This window comes from Rhamphochromis sp. 'chilingali', assembly GCF_963969265.1.
Source record: "Rhamphochromis sp. 'chilingali' genome assembly, chromosome: 9".
In the NCBI taxonomy this organism is placed as follows: Eukaryota; Metazoa; Chordata; class Actinopteri; order Cichliformes; family Cichlidae; genus Rhamphochromis; species Rhamphochromis sp. 'chilingali'.
The window spans coordinates 35501511-35522584 of record NC_137936.1 but is presented as its reverse complement, the minus strand read 5'-3'; the positions used below and the strand labels follow the sequence as shown (position 1 = coordinate 35522584).

Genomic DNA, 21074 nt, shown 5'->3' with positions numbered 1-21074 from the left:
ACCACAGCTCCCTCAATCCCTCACACCCCGAGTTCCAGCCCAGTGCTAATGTCTCCGGGTCAGGCTAATTCATTTAATCACCTGCTAATGCCATCGACAGGCCAAGCAGATTAAAAAGACCACCGAAACCGTTCAGCAAGACGGCAGAGGGAGTTACAGCTGTCGCACAAGTGACACACACCATCATTCACTGCAGAGATACGAAGATTTAACTCCCCGCAGAAAGCCTGTCAGGACTGAGAGGCAGAGGAGACAATTTCACTATTAATTACAGTAAAAAAATGGGAAATTTATTACAGGATTTCTCTGAGCTTCTGTGTGAAATGGAGGATTGAGCGCTGCACAGCGCCTCTTTCAATCTATGTCAACTTTTTATGCCACTTCTGGAAAAGTACAATGAGATTATTTTGTGCAGTAAGAGCTCAATCCAATTTCATGTCCACAATGAGAAATATAGCTTCTTGGTTAAAAAAAAGAAAAGAAATGAAATGACTCCCTGCTTATTTCATAGTTTAGCTGAACGGCAAAGACTTTTACAAAGCGAATGCCAGCTCTGGGTTCATTACTGAGCCCTACAAAAGTGTTGATGGCATCAGAGAGAGAAAAAATAAATCCATACCATTAGGACTCCACAGTAATTGTCAGCATACTGTGCCTTTCACTGGCACTGCTGAAGGTGATGGCCTCAAATAACATATTGCACTCAAGGAGAGCAAAGCGGACATTTTGCATAACAGAACACTTGGTATTAAGTATGCGGTATATATTAATGGATTAATCTGGAAGGAAGTGCTAATGAGGACTGATAAGGATATATATAGTCCTGGTAAGGAGAAAGCTCTCCTTCAGTTATAAGGCTTTATATATCAGAATGAAAGTAGCCTGGTCCCTAGTGGGCCTTAAAATCAGTTACGCACAAACATGACATACACCAACTATTTATTTATTTAACAACCATTAACCCAACATTTAGAATCAGCGAGTGAAAAACCAAAAACACCATTACTGCTTAGAGGGTAAGTTAAAGCCGAGTGCTGCTAATCACATGCATTTGATTTCCTGATCATGAGCAAGTGTTGAGCAATGATCTTATTGTTACTGTCCATCAGTCCGGTAAGGCTTATAACAATTAGAAATTCGGCATTCTTCAGTGAGGCCGATTATTCACAAATGGAAAACATTCAAAGCAGTCGCTAATTTTCCCAGGAGTGGAAATCCCAGCAAATTCCTCCCAAGGTCAGATCACGCACTGCTCAGAAAACCTCTACACTACTCAGTTAGCACATTAGATATTAAAATTCATAAGAGTACAATTAGAAAAAGACTGAACAATTTTGGCCTGTTGGGAATGATTGCCAGGGGAAATATTACCAAAAAGTGAATGGATGATCAACTTCAAAGGCCATGCTCTTCACCCTCAGATGTGCCCGACATTTGAATTTTGTTGCTCTGTGTTTCAGCGTAGTGTTACTCATCCACACTAGCCTAGGACACTTCAAGCTGCACACTGCAGAAACAGCAGGGATTGGCCTATGCAGGCATGTGGTCACCCGTACAAAACCAGAACGTGCCTCACATAAAATAAAACCTATGAGATTTTTTTTAAAAGCTGTAATAATAATAATACAAAAAAAAGCTGAATGATTTTGACAGCACTTGATTGGCTTTTGGTTTTGGAATGTTCGCTCAATCATGTTTGTTATTCAGATTAAAAGTCGATTTACTGTGCAGCCCTTGCACCAACCGTCAATCACAGTGATGATTTGGACCTGGGAACTCTGCAGAAATTGAGTTGACCATGAAAGCCTCTGTATACCAAAGTTTTCTAGACTCAAATGTGCCGCTGCGTCTCCGACAGCTAAAACTTGCCCCAAATTATGTCATGCAACAAGACAATGATCCAACACACAGCAGCAAATCTGTAACAAAAAGAAAAAGAATCAAAGCTTTGCAATGGCCCAGTAAAAAACAAAAAAAAAAAACAACACACCTCAATCTGACTGTAATGCTGTGGCGGGACCTTGAGAAAGCTGTGCACAAACAAATGCCCCCAAATCTCAATGAACTGAAGCAACGCTAACGAAAGCTAGGGCAAAATTCCTCCACAGTGATGTGAGAGGCTGATAAAGTTATAAAGAAAACAACATGGAGCCTACTAAGGGTACACAGCAGAACAAGGGCTATCAATCTGCTCTCCATGACAAGATGGAGCATGTCAGCCCTATCATGGAGAGGGAAATTTGTGACACTATGAGGTCATGTCAGAGGTATCTACGGTATGGGGAAATGACAGAAAGGCGGTATAAACAGACCTAGATCACAACAGAAGTGCAGGCCCACTCTAAAACTGCATTAGCTGACTTGTTGTGTGATGAATTTCAAACTGCTGGCCTATTAACTTCTTGGTCTGAAGAACCATATTTTAAAAATCATACAAAGTAATTTCTGAGAATGGTAGCTTAGTGTATAAAGGCAGAAAACAGAAGATTATACTGGCTGGTACATCATCAGTTTTAGATAAATCCAAAAATAAACACAACTAACATCTTTTATTTAAATTGTGAGGCCACACAATTACAGCAAGTACACTCAGTTAAACTTAAACCGGGAAGTTGGTCCTCGCAGACTTTGGAATTCACGTGCTCTCCATCATTATGTTGTGTTTGAAAGGCTGGGAGGCTAGAAGATTCCATAAGCCTGTCACAGAGCAGTCCCTGGACTGTACAGTCTCTTTTTAATAGAATTACTTTCTACTTCTAACAGTATACTGTCACTTTTCCTAAGCAGGTAAAACTGCTAGCCTGTAACAGCAATACTTCAATAAGTAATTCATAGCTGACTGGGTCCTTCAATGTCTGATAAAGTCTGGAGAAAGTCGAGCTGTGATATCTTGCAGCCATTAATTGCTGATTTGGACAGCGCTGGTTTGTTAGCGCTGTGCAGCTGAGACACCTGCGTGCAGCCAGGGAGGTTTATAGAGGTGCACGACACCTCGTGTTTCCGACCTCTTCAGCAGTGTTGTTTCTCTGATTGTTCTCTGCAAGTTAAGTACTGCAGTGTTATCATTAATGATGGAAAGGGATAGCCAAAAACTATTAAATGAAAAAGGTGGCATCATCTGATAATTATAAGACAGTGACACCAGCTTTTTAACTCATCTGACAGCATTTTAAAGAGATTTAAGCTTTACCCCAGAGGCCTCATTATCACACACTACCAATTATTCTGAGCCCTTACCTAGTGTTGAAGAAACACGGCGCAAACGTCTAATGACACAGCACACGGCAATTAAAACAGGAAGCCGTTAGTTTTGACTGTAACACCAAGATTCGACACCTGACCTTTCTGACAAAACACATTCATTAACCGAAACACGACCCCTGGATGTGTCAAACTAGTCTATGTGGTCAAACTGACAAAAGGCAGGTCTGCATTTTGACAGAGCCAGGAACACACGCACACAATCACACCTTCAGTGCAGTGTCAGGCACTGTATCGTACTGCAGTTGTTCAATTAACCGTGCAAGTACGAATATGATACGTCTATAATGTGCTGTCGTTCTACTTCCCCACAGATGTAGAAATAAAGACCAAGGCTTTTTGGAAATTTTGTTTTTATGGGCTCTGATGCAACGAACCGATCTGTCCGTGTTTTATGTTGTGTTATGTTCTGGGCGCCAGTCTCCACTCGCTCAGTAGCAACAGCAGCAGTTTCCTTTTTTCGCTGAAAACAGAGTAAAGAGGAAACCTTGTTACTCAGCAGCAGAAGAGAGCAGAGGAGCAGCAGCTGCTGCTGTACGTAAACAGATAAACAGAAAACCGAACAGGCACTGGTGAGATGCACACACGCGCTCAAACACACGCACGCACGCACGCACGCACACGTGTGGTTGAAGACGCTGATGTTAATGGATATTTGAAGTCAAATACTGAAAACAGGTAGTCTCTCGGTTATAGTGGTGAGCTGCAACACCACAAAGAGACAACTAAAAGCTGAGACAGCTTTGATAAAGTTTTATCTGAGAAATGCATGAATACAAAAACACACAAAAGACATTTTGTATAAGTAGACCTGGGTAATTTCATATTTTTCAACATAAATGTGAATAATTTACTAAAATGTCTCTTGTTTGATGCCCTAATTGGATGAATATTAAAGTCTTTCAGTACAAAACATCAAAAACCCTTAACCCTTTAAGACCTACCATAGAACCAAGTCCGCCAGAGCTTATATTATATTTTTACATGCTGTGGAGCCATTTTTGGGAGCATTTCAAGTTGCTATACATCAATACAACCATTATAGCCCAAACTTTAATAATATGTCTGCATTAGGTGCATAGTAATTACATAAATTGCAAAAAAGTGCAATAAACTACAAAAAAATTGAAAATCGTTTTTGTTTTTTTAACATATATTTCTAGTTAGAGAAATTTAAGAGGCTCATCCCTCAAAACTGTAAATACAAAAAAGTTGCACAAACTAGTTTCCCACCACAGGAAATTTATTTTGAGTGTCTTCATAGTTTTATTTTTGAAATACACCAATTTTTATACACTGCAGGAAAAACGAAAATAAATATTATAGTGCAAATTTGCAAAATAACAGCATATGCATCAAAATAAACTATTTCCAGCAGTGCAATATGAGTCCTAAGCATCCCAGAAACGACACAGAAAGTCATAAACTCAAACATAACTTTTTAAAACACAAGTATAGGCTCATAAGGCCCCGATCGTAAAAAAACTACATTTCCGCAAAATGACGTCACTTCCGGTTTCGGGCAGGTCATGCGGTCATGTGATAGTTCGCGCTGATGGACGTAGGAAGTGTTACAAACAGCTGATCGGATCGGCGAAGCGTGTTTCTGGAATATCATGTTTTTGTTGCTGCAAGTGATTTTTATGCAGTTTTTGCAAAGCTATATGTGGAAGGAAACTGTGACCTAGGACAAGCTGATGGCATAAGATGTAAGTACAACTCCTCCAGTTTCATATGCAAAAAAAATTATTGCGCTAGCTTACGTGGTTGCAGAGCTACCGGGATTTAAAAATAGTTACGCAAAATGGAGCGTGCCCGCTCCGATCGGCTGTAAAGGGTTAATTTTAATAGTGTTGTTTACTTTTTTTTAAAACTGCCGTCAGCAGTTTGATGAGATGCCATTTATATTACATTAAACTAGCAGCTGGTTGCTTAGCCTATCACAGACTCCAAAACAGGTAGTCTAGGTTTGTCTAAAACAGGGGTGGGGGAACTCCAGACCTCAAGGGCCAGCGTCCTGCAGGTTTTAGATGTGTCCTTGATCCAACACAGCTGATTTATAAGGCTAAATTACATCCTCAACATGTCTCGAAGTTCTCCAGAGGCCTGATAATGAATTCATCTTTTGATTCAGGTGTGTTGCCACAGGGTGAGATCTAAAACCTGCAGGACACCGGCCATCGAGGCCTGGAGGGAACAACTTCAACAGAGTACTCTTCAAAATATTCAAGAAAAAACATTCCTGTTGAAGGTGGAAAGTAGAAACTTGTTTCAATGGATGTGGCACAAACACACAATCAACCACCAGGATATGATGGCACGCGAGGAGGAGATAACCAGCAGCCGGTGATGAGGGGCCCAACAGTAAACAAATGAGTCAACGGAGCATCGCTGGAGCTCTCACGTCCTGCACTCCATATGATAGAAAGAGCGGTGCCGATGTAGTTAAATGGTACGACTACCTGATTGTGTTAAAAGAAGTAGCGAATAATACTATTTTTAGCTTCTTTTTTTTTTTTTTAAATACCTAAGGCTGGAGAGGATTTGACATCAAAAGCAATAGACAGCAAATCAACAACATGCCTTACCACCTAAATGCCTGTGTAGTTTCAGATCTGCACCACTAGGTGACTGGATCCTAGTGGCGACTTTAGAGACCTACCAGATATATTTTCATTTATGTGACAATATTGTGCATCCTCCTGATAAGTTACAAGTTATTTTAGTGACTGTTAAACTGAAATGTTAAGCAGTTCTATTATACTTTTACTTAAAACTTCCAAGGCTATTTTTGCACTTACATATGACTTATACTGTTTAACTACTATTCACTTTAATGCAGCTGCTGGTGGCGCCTCGTGGCAATAGATTAACACTTTGAATTAAGCATTCTGTCATCAGTGACAGTAGCTCATTGGGAAAGACAGATAGAAAATGCCCTTCACTTCCATCACACAATTCATCCTAAAAATCATTACAGTAAATTTCCTTGAAATATCCCATCATAGAATTTTGAGGGTATTTTTCGCTCCATCTCTCCTACAAGCACCTCTAAAGCCCATTAATTCACACACCATGCTTGGCTACAAGAACATTTTTTTATTTACATATCATCTAAAACTGGTGATGTAAACTACGAACTATCAAAGTAAGCAAACAAGTCTGCTAATCCCATCAGACATGCTTGCAAACATTCTAATGGTCGGTCTTTTAGATAATTTAACTAAAGTCAATTGTATTCATGTAGTGTCAAATCACAACAGCCATCGCTTCAACCCTACAGTAATATTACAATCAGACGAACCCCTATGAGCAAGCATTTGACGAGAGTGGGAAGAAAAAACTCCCTTTTAACAGGAAGAAACATCTGCCAAAACCAGGCTCTTGGAGAGAGGACTAGAGACACACTTAAAAAGCTTAAAAACTAACATTCAATACAAAATCTAAATATGGAAAACAAATTGTAGAGAGGTGAAGAAGACAAAGCTCAAATGTTTATTTATTTTAGTTTCTGTGGGACTGCTCTGACTGGTTTCCCATGTGATACCTCTCCATCCTTTTTCTTTTTCTCTTCCTTTCTTGCCAATTGTGTCTTCCTTCATCCCTCTCTCCCTCAGCGCCCTCTAAAAGGACGATTTTATTCTGTCTGGATTACTTGTCCTAGTTGGCGCTGGGCGTGCTGCTGGGGAGAGAATTTATTTCCTCTGGTGAAGCCTTGATTTAAAGCACTCAGGTCAACTTGATTCTGGGTCATTGTCTCCCTTGCCGTAATGAACCAGGGCAGAGGTAGAAAGCCCGCTGCATATCGACAAAAGCAAGGAGTTGATGTGCCACAGGATACCTCAACTGACCGTCTGCACCCAGAAGTAGATTAAAACCTCTCTCGTGCCTGTGGTTTTAATGCTCAAAAGCAATTCGATTACCCACTTCAAAAAAAAAATGTGACGCAATAAGCTCAAGTCAACTCATAAGCACACCAGTTACATTAGCTTACGTCAACATAAGCTGTTTACTTTATGTTTGTAAGTACCGAGCCAGCAATCTTGCAGTAAATCTGTGTTTCTCTGGCAGAGCTGATCCTGCAGGGACCTACTGACCAACATATTTATGGCTGCATCAAAACACTGCTGGCCCTACAGTCGTGCAGGGTATAAGTCCTGTTAATTTAATTCATGGTCCTGCCTGAAAAAACTAGCTCAACACTGCATCAACAGTCCCACGGTTATAGCATCTTCAATTCTGCATTTCAGCAGCTGGGACGTGCCTCACATCACTTCGCATCATTTTCAAGGAGAACAATAAATAATTTTGCTTTTGCATTTTAAAATGTAATGTACGGACAGTGTACAGTCTCAGTGCAACAGAGTTCCAACCCCTTGTAGCATGTAGATTTGATAGATTTTTAGAACATTATACATATTTAAAAACTAAATAATTGTTTCCTTAAACTTCTTTTACATTGGTTGCTTCTTTGTAGTCTAATGGTTTTTTTCTTGGTTTGAGTGAAGGGAGAAGACGCTCTTTATTCATCCCAACATTTAAAGAAGTTTAAAAAGGACAAGACACGTTACACTCCATACTGCCTGTGAAGGTTTGACAGCCTTCTCTAAGGAAGCACGCAGATGTCACCAGTCATTGTTCAGACAGGCATCCAAATAGTGCACCTAAACTTCAAAAAGAAACAACTGAAATGTACAACAAAATCTGCATGGGCATGAAGTCTCTCGAAACTTCAGCCAGGCTGAGTTGTACCATTCGTTTTCTTTCCTTTTTGTGATGTGAATAAAAAGTGGAAGGAAAGAAGAGCTAGAAAAACACTTTGTTTGCTCTTCACGGGTTTCTTGTGGTTGGTATCGAGAATGAGTTTTCTCACTTCTAACTCATTTGTTTTCCTCTCTAAATTGTGTATTTACCCAAAATAGAAGATGGGCAATGATATAAATAAACAGGTAAACTAAAAGCAGGTGTACTACGAACACATGGAAAGAATAACCAACGCAAAGTTATGTTGAAGTTGTGCAAAAATGCTGACGTGTTTAACCAATGAGCCAAATTGCACAATGTGCGATGTGTTGTTTGTTTTTTAGTCATAAATCCAGCCCTTCTTGTTTACTTCACAATATAAAGCAAGCTTGATACATGTTGGGGAAAGATGGAGTCAAACCTTTTGTTCATTTGAAGTATTCATACATACAAAAAAAAAAAAAAAAAAAAAAAAAAAAAGAGTTTAGTTTTGGTTTATGCACAATCTTCTGCCGTGCACAGCAGCTATACTGGTTTACATTTGAGGTTGGACTGCCACTCAGAGACATGCTTCCAGGATCTGTCCGTCTTCCCGACTTCTGATCACTTCACTGGGAAACACATACAATCTGACTAAAGTGGATCTGACTATTCTAGGTGTCCAGTGTGTCAGCATAGCACATATTTAGCAAGAAGACCATTTTTAAAACTTTTTGAAGGAGGGACGCCACAAAATTCCTCCATGCAGGAGAAATCCCACATTTCCAAAAGCCATCTTTGCCCACTTTAATCTGGTAGTATGTGCTTTAGTTTGTTATCTGCTTTACTTAGAGGCAGGGGTTCATCAGAACACAAGGTTGAAGGTATATTAAGATTAGCAGCAATCTTCCTCCATGGCTTTAATGAGGACAAAAGCAGTGACGGTTCCAGTCATAGGATAGAGAAGGGCAGATTTTATGTACACAGACAAACTTCTGTTCACCTTGGACTGATATCATTTTCACTTCTCTTCTTAAAGCATTTGGTCTATGAAATTAGTACTAAAAAAAAGCTAATTTGTTTGACTTACCATAAAGCACAGAACTATTTAAAACACAGGGAAAAAAACTCCACATTCAAGAGGCTGCATACAAAAACAGTTTGATATATTTTTGGCTTGAAAATACCATTAATCAATTATCAAAAATCATCCTGAGTCTTCTGCTAATCAACACAAACTGAAGATACTAATCAATAAATGGAGCGAGCCTTTCATGTCTAAATGCATTTCCTTCCTCATAAAATATTTGTAAAGCCAGTTTTGAAAATTGTCCTGTACTCATTACATCCAAAGTGCACAAGCTTGGGGTCTTTTACTGGGTCGGCCATTGAAGGTCCATTTGCATCAGCAGTCAATTAGCGCAATAGCATGAATTTCCATTGCCTCATTCACAAGAGACAAACAGAGAACATAAATGTCAGGAGGGCTACGAGTGGTCCAAAACTTCACAGGATGCGATTTCACTTTGTCATTATTGTCAGACGAGACATATGGCAAAAATATCTTAATATATTTAACACAGCTGTCATTTCTATATACACTGGGGGACCTACGGTTTTTGCAGCTAATTTAACAGATTTTTTGCAAGTTCCCTGCGTATAAGAGGCTTAAGTCCTCTGATCTAGTGTGAGTCATCTGTATTCCTGTCTTATAGTCCATTAAGCAAACTTTGAAGAAGTATAACTCACCTCCTCTCACCGGCGGGCACTTTGCAGTAAAGATTCATGTCCCTGCCACGTCCAAAAAAACACTTTAATTATTCTCCTTACTCTGCTTTGTTGTTATGTGCATCTGTAGGCTGCATTTGCTTGTCATCTTCGTTAATGCGTGACGGCCCTTTTCATTCTTTGAGACGCTCCTTTAGTACAAATGTACAGCTTTTATTTCACCTGCCCACACGAGCCCATTGCTTTCTGTTACATCAGTATAAAAGCATGCAGGTTTAGAGCTTTAAAAAAAAAAAAAAAAAAAAAAGAGCGCAAGAGACCCACAGCATACACCTTTTTAACTTTCCTTTAGAAAACATCACACTGCTCCTCTTTCCCTCAAGTTCTGAGTTGGGCGTGTATCTGAAACGGGTGCTTTCTGTAGGACCACATTTTTCTAGTGTGGGGGCGTCTCACAAAAGGCCTGACGCCAAAGCAAAGGAAAGCTTGACCTGCACACGACAGCAGCTCATGTTTAGCGCCCGCTGTCCGCTCCGGATCCTGGGTGGAGTTACTCGTCAATCCGCTGCACACTAACACGAGCAATTTGTGTTTATTTTAGAAGCATCTTTTTGTTTATTTATATAAGGGTTTGACCACGACACGCCCTGGCCTCGAGGGTCTATAACCCACCCTGCTGCAGTCAGTGTGCTCTATCTCCAGGCAGATTCAGGAAATATCTTCTGCTCTTTAGGTTTTTGTCCCTGCTAGATTTTCCCTCCTATTCTTTCTTTCCTCTCTGCCTTACATTCGATTCATTTCACTGCTTAATAACGGTTTGAGTCCCCGGCTAAAACCCAGCCAGAGTAAACAAGGGTTAGAGTCAGCCAGCCTGCAGTAAGTGTCACTTCTAATCCACTACTAAACCAAGATGAGTACGCAGTGAGCCTGCACCGTGCCAGTAACCGCGGGCAGAGCGAGAGTCAGAGATTACGTGCCGATTTCTCATTTTACTTTTCTACAAAGCAAATATTCGTCTGTATTTGTTAGATTCAGAAAAGCAGAAAAAGAGAAGAGCGCCACAATCTGTTCTTCCTGCTGGGCAATTTGATGCTCCTCCGTGAGTGAAAGGTGAATGAGCATATGCGTCATTTGGGGGTTTCTTAAAGGATAATTCCACTTTATTTCCACCCGGTGTACTTCCTGTTCATGTGGATGTTTCAGCCTAATGGTTCACGCCAACTTTGCCCCCCTACTCTGGAGATTTGCAGAAATGTGAAGGCAAATAGCACATCTGACCAGCAAAATGTAACATTGATAACAATATTATTATTTATGGCAATAACAATATGGCTTTTGATAAATAGAAAAATACCAACATATGAATATTAAATGTGTTTCTTAGAGATAGGGGCTAAGGTTGTATTTGGTGAGAGAACCTCTGCAGTGTCTGCTCTGTAGTAATCGTGGTAAAGAGAAACTTGAGCACACAAGGGAGGCTTCCAATGTACTGGGCAGTTCACTCCCACAGTGATCATCTCGATGAGCTGTTAATCATGGCCAGATGAATACGCAAATACAAGCAGAAGAAGTACACTTCCCTCGACCGGTGTCTGGGCTCATCGTTAGAGACAGGGTGAGGAGTTTGGTCATTCAGGAGAGCAGAGCTAGTCCTAAATGCTGAAAGGAGCCACTGAGTGGGTTCAGGCATTTCAAGAACATGTCCCCTGGATGCCTCCTAGGTGAAGTGTTTCCCACAATTACTACCAAGAGGAGACCCCAAGGTAGATCCAGGACACGCTAGAGAGATTAAATCTCTCTGTCGGCTGGCTTGGAAACACCTTGGTATTCCCCAAAAGACCCAGAGGATGTGGCTGGAGGAGAGGAAGGCCTGAGCATCTCTGCTTAGATCACTGCCCCAAATACCAACCAACCAACCAATACTGAGGGTTGGTATATACTTCAGTTGCTTATATTCATAGCACATGACGAAAGGAAAGATAGAAATTGTTATTACATTATGATAAATAAGAAAGGTAAAAACCTTTATGAAAGAGTAAATGATACCACAGACTGGAACAAAAGCAAATAAGTAGGAAGGCAGATCATCAGAAGCAATTCAGCTGAACAACCAGACACGGAGTTTTTGGGGTTTTTTTTAGAAAAAACAATTATAACACTAGCAGTCTAAATTTGTCACGTTAATGTTAGAAAATGTTGTGTTTTCTTAATCACGCTCACTTGTCTGTATGGAATTATTGCAATTGGTTTTTACTTGTGTTGTATTTGTTTTAATCTCAATGAAACTTGCCCCACATAATTATGGAATAAGCATGCCACTCTTTGCATTAAAGTAGATGAGAATGAACGAAGAATTGTAATAAAATCACCGTTTGCAACATCAAAAAAATCATTTTAAAAGAAACACAAATCAAAGACACTTTGAGACAACTTCAAGATAAGGCAGGAAAACATAAAAACATCCTTAGAGGAGGTACCGTATTTCCCGGACTACAAAGCGCACCTGAATATTAGCCGCACAAGCTAAAATCAGGGGAAAATCCTGTTTTGTACATACATTAGCCGCACCTGACCAAAAGCCGCAGGTGTTTCAATGTTGACTTATCATATGTAAGAGAATATGCACAAAGCGAATTGTCAGGAAAGAGATGGCTGTTTGGAGACACACCCCTTTTATTAATATTTTGAAAATCAAGTTATGGGTACATATTTGCACATGTGCTGTGCTTCATAAATGAGTAACAAATGTAGTACATAACAGTAACCTACAGCACACCAGAAAAATAGATTCGGACTACCTTTTAGGCTCAGGTGCAGTGACACATCTTTAACAAGAAGAAAAGTCAGTCATTCACCACCATCTTCCTGCGCACTAAAACCACCAAAGTCCTCTTCTCCAGTGTCGGATACGAACAGGCTCAGGATGGCTTCGTCATCCACTCTCAGCTTCTTTCCTTCGTTGTCACTTTCAAAACCAAAGATAATCCTCATTGTCATTGTCAGTGTCGGAGTCGAACACCCTGTGAAGGGCCGTGGCGGTGTCCTCCTCTCCATCATGCAGCAGTCCAGCCCTTCGAAATCCGTTGGTGATCGTGGATGTTTTCACACTTTTCCACGCTGTCAGAATCCACCGGTAGAGTTGAGCACAACTTGCTTTTCGCAAGTTTATCGCAGCTGGTCATCCACGCCTCCCGCTGAACGCATAGCGCTACTTTGAAGTTTGTTTTTCGCGCTACTTGTACGGCACTATGTTGCCTGGCGGATGGACATGTGACCAACACACCACTCTTGAACCCCGATCCTTCCGCCAGGCAACGTAGTGCCGTACAACAGCGGAACAAACAAAACAAATCGTCTTACGATATCACAAAAATCATGGACAATCTATAGAAAAGCCGCACCTGACTAAAAGCCGCAGGGTTCAAAGCTTGTGCAAAAAGTAGCGGCTTATAGCCCGACAATTACGGTAATTAGATAGCTGGAGGACTACAGCCCTGCAGCGACTGTGAACCACAGCAGAAGAGAAATGACCACATCCCTGTAACTGTGGTACCGCTCTACTCCCTGTCCTTTCTGTAGATTAATGCTGGAAGTGTTGTGTATCAGCAAGGACATGTAGATCATCATCATGTCTAGACACTGATGCACTTTTAAAACATTTGGTCTCTTGTGAGGTTTACTAAAAGGAAGCTTTCAGATAAACTTGTGCTCACTCATCAATTTTTAAAGAGATACAGATGCAAACATTTTGAAGAGATCCTACAGTTAAGGAATCAAAGCTACAGAGAATCAGTTAGCACTATTTTTAAGCTCACAGAACACCAACAGGCAAAATATATATGTGTGTGTGTGTGTGTGTGTGTGTGATTTGAGCAAAGTTGCTCATAAAAATAAAGGAAAAAGAAAAAGGGGACAAACTTGGAGATGCATCTACGGTCATGCAAGCTCAATGCAGAAGAAACCACGCAAGAGTTCAAACCACAACTCACTCACACACACACACACACACAATTACTGTGCAACTGCAGCCTTGGCACGACCAGGCACGACCAAGCACCAGAGCATGCGGTCAATTTTAGACCAATGGGTGCAGGGCACAGACAGAGAAGCAAGACAGAGCAAAGCAGACATTAAAGGGACCATCTCCAACAATGCAGGGAGAATTCATAAAAACAAGCCATCAAAAAGCAGGGATGCACACACACACACACACACACACACACACACAGACCCAAGGATGGTTTCAACAACACTTTCAATGTTGGCTGAATTTTCCCTTTGAAGTGCAACAGCTGTGGTCGTCTAATCTAAGAGCCATTTTGTTCATCAGGAGAGCAGAATAAAAGCACGACACTCTGTGAACAGCGACTATTTTGCAGCCTTCACCTGAGAGCCCTTTTACTACTGCCTGGTATCTGTAGGTTATAGATACAATACCATCAATACAGCACAAAACAATCCAAGAATTTCATGTGTATACAAAGAGGCATATGTTGAACTCAAAGAAAACCAGAGAGGCTCAGTGTGCTTCACACAACAATGTGAGGAAAAAACCTTTACAATCCCCCCTCAGTCAAATGCCTTCCTGAGCACAGTGCAAGCCTCAAACTCTATGAGCTCACTTCCTGTTCACTAGCTTGCTTGACTGACTACTCTGGCAGGTCTGTCTCTGCAGAAAAAAAGCACATAGAGAAATAGGCTGAAAGGTGTATATTTATAGCAGGGGGTTATAAAAAAAAAAAAAAAAAAAGCCAAAACCCTAAATCCTTACAGACACTCTATAAGCATGAAAACCTATAAAGATGTGTTGTTTTTGCTTTAACGGCAACAGCAGAAAAGTCAAAATAGAACCTTTAGCTCTGCTATAAGAACATCAATGACGAGTGTTAAGGGCATCTACCTCTTCAAAGTCATGCAGGTCCCCCTCCATGATATTCAGAAAATACAGCAGGGGAGCGAGACCAACAAGTGTAGGAGATGAGGCCCTGTGGTTAGTATGTGACAGAGGGAGGGTCAGGGGATACAATGTAGCCTGGGCAGAGACGTAGAGCTGCTAGTCAGAGCTAACCAGCCATGAGAAGCTGTCAGACTCGCTGTGAGGGGACTCTGGTTGAGCTTTGACAGTCACTAGAAACACAATTATGGCCTTTTCAAAAGCTCACTATGCGGGAGCAGCACTGTCCCGAAAGCCATTTTGCCGGCCTTTGGACTTTCAGTAGTGGATATTTGAAGCTTCGTGCAAGTGCCGGGGACTCAAAATCACCTTACACAACAAAACAAGTTAACGACCATGGCTGCAGACGTACAATGTTAACTGAGAGAGAAACTTAGACACCAAAGAATGTGTCATACTTTCTCTTCCATTCAGCTGTGAACTCTGTCAGAGGTAAAAGCTCGCTGTTCGCTCACTTGCTGGAAAGAGCAGAGTCAGAGGGAGAGCTGTACCTGCGCCGGGAGAGCAAGACCTCGTTGAGAAAAGAAAAAAAAAAAAAAGGTAATGTCAGTACAAAGGAGTACATGTTTCTTTGAAGCTTTTTCTGAGAGAGAGAGCGAGAGAAGAAGAAAAAAAAGTTGCTAAATGCAGCGAGAAGGTGGCGGTACAACTGCCATTTGAGTTCTCAGTAAAGATGGAAAAGTGGTGTATAAATACAAATCCATTTACACCGCTGTCCCCATGCTGGGACATTAAGCGGTGTGCAACTGTCTTATTGATCAGCAGCTTAGAGGCACATCGCAGCTCTCTGCACCTGAACTGTCGACTTTATCGTTTCCAAAATGAAATGAAAAAGCAGGTTCAATTCAGGTGGCATCTTTAAAAAAAAAAATCACATTGGAGTTGCTGGTTTTTAAGTGGACAGTGACCATTTGCAGATTAAATGCTCTGCAGCTAAACCTCCACCCACCGAGCAGACTGATTAGGGCTGCGTGGTGCTAAAGAAGCTAACGCACATCTCTGCAAAGCACTGATGTTTGTGGTTTTATCCTCTCAGTGAGGGGTCGCATGGGGGGCTGGGGGGGTTAAGATATCCTAGCATCAGTCAGCAGGGGATCCGCCATTACTCCCACTGATCACTTAAGTATTTACTCAGCTGAAGCCCACCACTTCACAGACGGTCCAGAGGAGAGTATAAATTAGATGAATACATGCAGAAACGCCACACAAGTGAAAATGTGTGATGATGAAAGACAGATGAAGGATTATTAAATCATACTGAACACAATTAGCAATCATGCAGTTTTTTTAAAGCCAACCTGTTTGAATGATTGCCTGTTTTCTTAGATTGGAAAATAAGAATCTGAATTCTGGCCTGTTGGTTGGACGAAACCAAACATTTTACTACATTATGTCAGAATTTGGAAAATTGTGACGGGCATTTTTTATTCTTGCATGATCAATCAAAATAGGTCATGTGTAAGCTCAAAGCAGATAATAAACCGAGGTCTCACTATGAACGCGGGACCTTCTGCTTCACATCTTACTCTGCTCTTCTGACCAGTGAGCATAGTGTTTGCATTGGTATATTTTGGCTTGTTGGATTTTCCCTGCCTTACAAGAAACCATAGCAAAGTTTACAAAATCACCTACAGATTTAGAGCAGAGCAAACAAATTAGAGGTCTGAAAGTGCACTTAAAGCAAATTTACCTGACCAGCATTCCTTCCCTGGTGATTTATACCCAACCGCAAAATAAAAGCATTCACACTCAAGCCCACTTTCAAGTCAACCTGAAGACAGCAACAAAAATCAACAAATCTACACCTTAGGAGACGGCTGTGGACTTTGAGGACCTCTAAGTAGGCTTGATAGCTGCCCTGCGATTTGCCTGTCTTAGTATTAAGACCACAGATTAGCAGTCAGTGCCTGCTCCTAGCTGTAATCAGAGCGCTGATCTACTATAATCGCTTATCCATAGTAAGAAAGCGCACTGGTTTGGGGTGCAGCTCAGATAAGACCTGTTTAGCAGCAAGCAGCTGAGAAACAGATTTCCAATTTATACAAAGAAACACAAGTTTTATTTCACGCTTCTGCTGACCCGCTTTGATGCCCCGTTTCACTGCAGGCCCTATTTAAGTATCAAGCGAGGCCAGTGTTTCAGCATCCCTCCAGGGCTGTTTCTGTTTCAATATTTTATGAGCAACAGTCAAATCACCGTGTTGGAATAATTAAACATCAGTTAGGGCACAAAGCTGCAGAGAATATATGGAGGCAGCTCTTCAGTGAGGAGGGAGTAGTGAAGCATAGCAATGGGGCTCCTTAGAGATCAGAGACGACTCACTCAGACACTCACAGGAATATAATTTTGCCATTACTCTGTATAACTGCTGTTGGTAATGTGGACGAGTGCCATGTTAATGTGCCTGTGTGGGTTTGTGTGTGAGCTAAACAATAACGGCAGGCAGACGTCGCAATATTACGCTTGAATGTGGCATCTGTTACCGCGCATAACTTCACAGAGAGAAATTCATTATCAGCACAGTTTCGATTTCGATCTAATCCAACATAGAGGCAGTTTGCAGTTACAGTACATTTACAAGGCTTCAACATTTTCTGGGGATTTCACTGTATTTTCCAGTTTATTTTATCCCTAATAGTTGTCAGTTGCTTGTTTTTCACAGCTAAAGTTTAACTTTTACACTAAAATCAGTTCACAGCCACATCTTACATGTTTCAAAGATATAGACTTTACATCTTAGCGCTTCGTTTAACCTTTGACCTTGTTAATGTGTGATCTATTAATCAGCAGCTGATGGGATGACAGTCGCTGTTACCTGAAATAACAACAGCTGGGGGTTGAATTTATCTGTTCGATTGATTATCGGCATTATTACTCAAAACAGTGTGGCCAAATTTGCATTAAAGGCACAGCTTGCCCCCAATTTAGAAGTGATAAACTTTTGGAGTCGCCTCATATATTCACAAATACAAACTTTTTTCTTCATGAAAATTTTGCAAACTAATCTGGATCCAGATATCCTTTCGAATCCAGCAACAAAACTTTGCAGAGGAATGCCGTCTAACTGCTCTTTATTTCTGATCCCTCCTGGGGCCTCCCTGCTACCTGTCACACAAGGGTTGCACCCTCAAGTTTATTATATTTCTATCTGCATCGCAGAGTGAGCTCAGCTGGTACAGTTGACCTCTGGTAGTCAGTGGTTATCTAGTTAAGCACCAACTTGCACAGTATATTTAGCAGCAGCACAATCCGGACTCCTGTTTGTGATGCACACCTGCAGGAGTCCAAGATTTGGGTGTTGATGTTTCGCGTGTACAGACACGCTTCGTCGCTCTTGTGTTGTCGCATGCATGTACAGCAGACATGCACGCAGTACAGCAGAGTGAACCGTCACTCCCCAACATAAGCCAACAGCCAGTGCAGATGCTGAGAGGAACAGCAGGCGGAAAGCGTTCAGGATGTCTCCACACATCAAAGATTTAAAGGTAACACAGCCAGGCAAGAAGCCCACCTGTCTTAGCAACGGGTACACCTGGCACAAAACGAGATGAATGCTGCTGATGATGTTTGGTGCACATCTCTGGAAGCAGCACATTAGGACACTACTGATGTCATCACAGCACTGGGAGGGTCAAACAGATGTTTAATGTGGCCTGATGTGCATTGTAGCCAGCACAGAACGGGTTGTGGTCATGAAATAAAAATAGCAGACATTTTCAAACGTTTTAGTCACTTATGTTAGAAAAAAAAAAGCCAACATATTTGCCAGTTAAAGCTGCTTACATGAGAATTTCAAGCTCTTTTCTGTCTGAGGTCATTGTGAAGTGAATCTCTTTAGACTGTTGGACTGTTGGATGAATTTAGGGATTTGGGGGTGTGGGCGGGTGTATTATGACATGATAAAGGCAGTATTTAGGGGAGTATAAGCTAATGCTTAAACCCTGGTTGAATATATTTGACCAAATCCTTTAATGGATAAAGTGATTATCAAACAAATCAGCAATGAAAAGTACTGTTAGTGATTTTAATGGCTGATTTTGGCATTTGCTGGTTATTCTGCAGGATTTTGCACTGGTGATGGACAAAAAGGGGCAGTTTGCACATTTAATATAACATTTAGGGTCATTTTTAAGTACATCTTTATTATACTCATACATATAAGGGTTACATATTAGACTAATCATTTCAAATCACATAAAGGGGAGGAATAAGTGAGCATGCTACAGTAACAATAAAGCGGAAACTGTATGAGTGCACATACGAAAATGTCCTATATAAAAGTTAAGACGAAGACTCTGCTCGTCGGCACGTAAAGCCTGAACATCGGTCCTTTCAGCCTGGATTGTGGGAGTCTCAAACTCACAAAGTAAATGCAAAATAAACATCTGCAGCTTCGCCCGCTGCAAACAGTCCCGGTGTCCCAGCAGCAGGCAGCCAGCACTCCCGGACTAAAGGAGGGGGAAGACCCATGTGTGTCACCGCAGCGCTGTTATACCAACATCCATGAGGAGATGTTAAAGCCGCTCAACCCGTGTTGTTGTGTTTACTGGCGCCAGCAGCGGAAACGACGCTTTTCACCGGTTTAATTACAGCTCAGTAAGGCGTCTGGTGACCCGCTAAAGGCGGTAAAGTGCGCTAGCTCGGAGTGCTCCAACAGTAGCCGGACATGCCTCTCCTCCTGCCTGTCTACTGCCCCCTTTTCCTCCACGGGGGAAAAAAAATTCCCTTCTTCCATCTTCTGGTTTAGTCTCAAGCGGTCCACGGCAAACACACCCGAAATAGAAAGAGAGCTGGCAACATGTGTGGATGTTTGCACTCACCTCAGTCCGGGGTGTTCACACTGAGCAGAGGGTCCACTGTGGTATCCAGGAGGTTTAAAGTTGTCCCGTTAGTAAAGAGACAGCAGCTGGTGTGAGGAGCTCAGAGTGTGTGTGTCTCTGTTTGTGTGTGTGTGAGTCTGCAGAGTGCCTCTCTCTCTCTCTCTGTGCTTCAACACCAAGTCACTCCTTGAGGGCGGCGCTAAGAAGGAGGCGGAGACTGATGGAGCCACGGTGGATGGCAGTGGTGCACAGAGTGGTGGCCCGCGGAGGCACCCTTTCACATACATTACGGGTTTTCTCCATTGCTTTGGTGCAAATGTCACTGCAGGACCAGTTAAAGGGTTTTTCACATGTGTGCAACTATGCAAGGGCAGTCAATCAGGGGCGTTTTCAGGATTTTCTAAATGGGGTGGCACAGGAGGGGACCATGAAGACAGCTGAAAGGGGGGGAAGGGCGCATGAAACCAAAATGTTGGGTCAGTAATATTTGATAAGTGTAGATAACTGCTGTAAAAACCACAAATTCTCAAGATCTTCCACAGCCCAGCGTCCTATAGCAGATTTATTATGTGAAAAGTGGAGCTGTAAAAGAATTTAAACATAACCTTGTGATGAACAGTTTTATAAATAATAGATTTATTTACTTCTTTAAAGGTTATAATCCTATTTAAATAGCTTAATAGTTCACAGATTGTATATTCAAATATATTTAAAGTACATAAAGTAAATGTATACATGTGAAAGTCAACTTTAGGATCCTATACATCAGCGGTCACCAACCTTTTTTGCGCCTTTGTCGGTCCGACAATATTTTCACGGACTGGCCTTTAAGGTGTCGCGGATAAATATAACAAAATAAGACCAGTACCGGTACCAAAAAAAGAAGATTTTTTCATAAGACACGGGAAAAGACCCAGGGAAACCGAGTTAACGATAAAAACAATTAAAAAAAAATAACGCTAAAAACAAATAAAAACCCTGAAAACCACAAATTTCACACCCGAGCCTCAACTCTCACAGCCCGGTACCAAACGACTCGGGGGTTGGGGACCGCTGCTATACACAATATTAGTAAGTTATAATTATTGAATTGCTGAGATATATATATATGTCTGTAATGTTCATGACCTTAAATATTTGCAGTATTTGTAGACCTTAAATATTTGGATCAAGTTTCTAAGTAACTTGGTCCATAATAATGCAATCCAGAAATAATAAGTAACTAAAGCTTTAAAATAAATAGTATAGAGTACAAAATGAAGTAATTGTATTCAGAATACAGTGGAGAAAAATCAGATGGCAGTGTAGTACTACTTCAAGTACTTGATTGAATGTACTCAGCTACATTCCTACTCATCCAATCAGTGCTTTCATCCAATGGTGTTGTTAGGCATTGTAAGATTAACGGTACTCTAGTGCAACGGTTTTGGTGGGGAGGCACGAGGAGGGGACCAATCATATTTCTAAGGGGAAGTGATACCACCCCTTGTCCCTTCCTAGACACACCCCTGCAGTTAATCAATCCAAATCTGTGATCAGTAAATAAAAACTAAGACCATTATTTCAAGATTTAGACACCAAATGGTTTT

At 41.3% G+C, this 21074-nt stretch overlaps 1 protein-coding gene across 2 annotated transcripts in view; it reads right to left on the bottom strand.

Annotated features, from left to right (window-relative positions):
- Positions 1-19630, bottom strand: part of ppp1r16b (protein phosphatase 1, regulatory subunit 16B) — a 97713-nt gene extending 78083 nt beyond the window's left edge. For both annotated transcript variants that reach the window (XM_080890668.1, XM_080890667.1), the window contains exon 1: positions 19486-19630. The gene's annotated coding sequence lies outside the window, so the exon portion shown is untranslated. The remainder of the gene's footprint in view (positions 1-19485) is intronic.
- Between the last annotated feature and the right edge of the window lie 1444 nt (positions 19631-21074).